The 3,139-nt window shown below is 49.6% G+C and overlaps 1 non-coding gene across 1 annotated transcript; it reads right to left on the bottom strand.

The window, feature by feature from the left end:
• Window positions 1-2,228: 2,228 nt before the first annotated feature.
• On the bottom strand, window positions 2,229-2,306 carry trnap-ugg (transfer RNA proline (anticodon UGG)). The gene has a single exon. It is a non-coding gene; the product is annotated as a tRNA-Pro (tRNA).
• Window positions 2,307-3,139: the final 833 nt, after the last annotated feature.

The following is a 3,139-nucleotide window of genomic DNA, read 5'->3' as shown; positions in this document are numbered from 1 at the left end:
GCTTCCTGAGTCTGTGTTTGCCTGTGTTTCTGTCCTGGAGTGTGTTTCCGGTGTCCTGGAACGCACCCTGTCTGGTTGCCGGGCGAATTAGCTTGTTGGAAGATCGATGTTCACCCGCACCTGTATCCCATCAGTAATCTGCACACCTGTCCTGATCATCACCTCTCCCCTTCAAAAACTCTGACCTGACATCCATTCCCTGCCGGATCGTTAGCCATGAACAGTATGTTGTGCCCACGAACCAGCCTCCAGTTTATAGAGTTTGTTTTGTTTTGTTTTATTGTTTTGTACGTCTTGCTTGCCTTTAACTTACCGCCGTTTGTTTTGTCTACAGCCATTCACCCGGAACCCATACCCCATCCCTGTCTGCTCGTCGCCAGTGTGTTGTTATCCATTGGATCTGCCTATCCACTCCCATCAACCCACCTCCGCTGCCCGCTCCTCCACCCGGAACTATCTACATCCACGTTCTCATTGATTAATAAATACTCACCATCTTTATGCTCACCTTGTCCTGGTCTGCTTTTGGGTCCAATTCTGGTAAACCCTGAATAGAACGATCCGGCCAGTGATGAACCCAGCGGACCAAGACTCCGTTTGCCATACAATTACCCAGCAGGAGAAGCTGTTGGGACAACACAACACGGCGCTACACGAGATAGCGGGTTCAATCCGGAACTTATCGGATAGATTAACGAGTATTCAGGATCAGCTCAGGTTGCCGGCGGATCATCCACCACCTGTTTCACCCATATCACCTGCCAATTCGGGAGCGGGTTCCTTCCGTGAGCCCAAGGTTCCGACACCGGAGAAGTACGAGGGAGATCTGGGAGGATGCCATTCATTTCTTTTACAGTGTGGGTTAGTTTTTGATCTGCAGCCCTACTCTTACGCCACAGATAAGGCTAGGATAGCTTTTGTTATTGAGCTGCTGCGTGGTAGAGCTCTGGAATGGGCTTCAGCTGTTTGGGAACGACGGGACACATGCATGAACGTCATACCAGGGTTTCACGGCAGAGATGAGAAAGCTTTTGACCATCCAGTCCGAGGTAAGGACGCAGCTAAACGTTTGTTCTCTCTTCGCCAAGGAGCTCGCAGTGTGGCAGACTTTGTGATAGAATTTAGGACATTGGCTGTGGAGAGTGGTTGGAATGAGGAATCACTACAAGTGTTTTTTTACCAGGGGTTGTCGGAGCAACTCAAGGACGAGCTGATCTCCTATCCAGAGCCTAGTGACCTAGATAGTTTGGTCACCTTAGCTATTCAGGTAGATAATAGAATCCAAGAGAGAATGAGGGAGAAGCAGTGGGGTCCATCTAATCAATCTGAGACTCGGTTACCATTTGGGTCAGGAAGTGGACCAGAATGGGTTGATCATTTTCCCTCACATGGGATTAGTGGAGGAGTCCTGCCGCCAGATCCTGATCCAAGTGGGGCGGCACGGGTTAACTAAGGACGAGCGCCAACGTAGACGTGAGACCAACAGCTGCCTCTACTGTGGTAGCTCGGGACATTACATCTCTGTTTGTCCTCAGCGCCCGTTAAACTGCTCGGCTCGTTAAGTTTGGGAGGTTTGTTAGCGAGCCAGTTTCAACCTCTCAAGAGCCCTGTCAGACCTCGTTTTCCTGCTACCCTCATAAATAAGAATCAGAGTTTAGCGATTAACGCTTTCATCGATTCAGGTGCCGATGACAGCTTCATTGATGCCGACTTAGTAGAACAGCTGGGGCTTTCCAAGGAGCAATTACCGGAAGCCATTGAAGCAACCACTCTGAACGGCAGTAGACTGAACCGGTTAAGATGTTGTTGTCGGGGAATCATTCAGAGGTTATTTCTTTTTTCATTTTGCCTCCCCCCATGTTCCTCTGGTTCTTGGATACCCTGGCTAAGAGAACACAATCCTTTGTTCGATTGGGTGACTGGTAAGGTAACTAGTTGGAGCATTGAGTGCCATGCTAACTGCCTCAGGACTGACTGTTCTCATGCTGTCCCCAGTCGGGTCAGTGAGTCTGCTCCTCCTGATTTGTCCCTGGTTCCTGAAACATATCACGAGTTGGGTGAGGTGTTCAGTAAGCAGAAAGCTCAGTCACTTCCTCCCCACCGACCTTATGATTGTACAATTAAGCTGTTCTAATATAAATAATAATATAATAATATATCCCATTTAGCAGACGCTTTTGTCCAAAGCGACTTACAAGTCGGCTGGGGCCACTACTTTTACATATGGGTGGTCCCAGTGGGAATCGAACCCACGACGCTTGGCGTTACCCAAGCGCCATGCTCTACCGACTGAGCCACACAGGACCCTGTTCTCTGGAGCTGCCTTTCCCAAGGGACGGTTATACAGTATTTCTCGACCTGAGCGGGAAGCCCTGGAGACCTACATAAAGGAGTCTCTTGCTGCAGGTCTCATTCGTCCCGTCATCACCCCTGGGAGCTGGATTTTTTGGGGGAGTAAGAAGGATGGCTCTCTTCGACCGTGTATTGATTATCGGGGGTTGAATGATATTACGGTCAAGAACAAGTACCCCTTGCCCTTGATGAGCTCCGCGATTCTTTACACGGTGCTACTGTGTTTACGAAGCTTGATCTACGCAATGCGTATCATCTGGTTCGGATCAAGGAGGGGACGAGTGGTTGACTGGATTCAATACACCTATGGGACATTTCGAGTACCAGGTGATGCCTTTTGGACTTTCCAACGCTCCAGCAGTGTTCCAAAGTTTGGTGAATGACGTGCTGAGGGATATGATCGGTCTGTTTGTGTTCGTTTACCTGGATGACATCCTGATTTTCTCCAATGAGCTTTCCAGCCACATCCAACATGTTAAGCAGGTCCTGCAGCGGTTATTGGAGAACCGTCTGTTTGTGAAGGCAGAGAAGTGTGATTTCCACGCCACACTACATCCTTCCTCGGTACATCATCTCCAGGGGTGAGATCAAGATGGACCAAGAGAAGGTTCGGGCGGTTCGGGATTGGGCCCGGCCCGGTACGAGATCCAGAGATTCCTGGGATTTGCGAACTTCTATCGGAGGTTTATCGGTGATTACAGCCGGGTGGCTGCCCCTTTAACTGCTCTGACGTCTTGCACCAGAATTTTCTGTTGGACTCCTGAGGCAGACCGAGCATTTCTGAACT

The sequence above is a fragment of the Oncorhynchus masou genome, unplaced genomic scaffold, assembly GCF_036934945.1.
Source record: "Oncorhynchus masou masou isolate Uvic2021 unplaced genomic scaffold, UVic_Omas_1.1 unplaced_scaffold_7215, whole genome shotgun sequence".
NCBI lineage: Eukaryota > Metazoa > Chordata > Actinopteri > Salmoniformes > Salmonidae > Oncorhynchus > Oncorhynchus masou.
The sequence above is the reverse complement of the archived record's forward strand: the minus strand, read 5'-3'. Positions and strand labels throughout refer to the sequence as shown.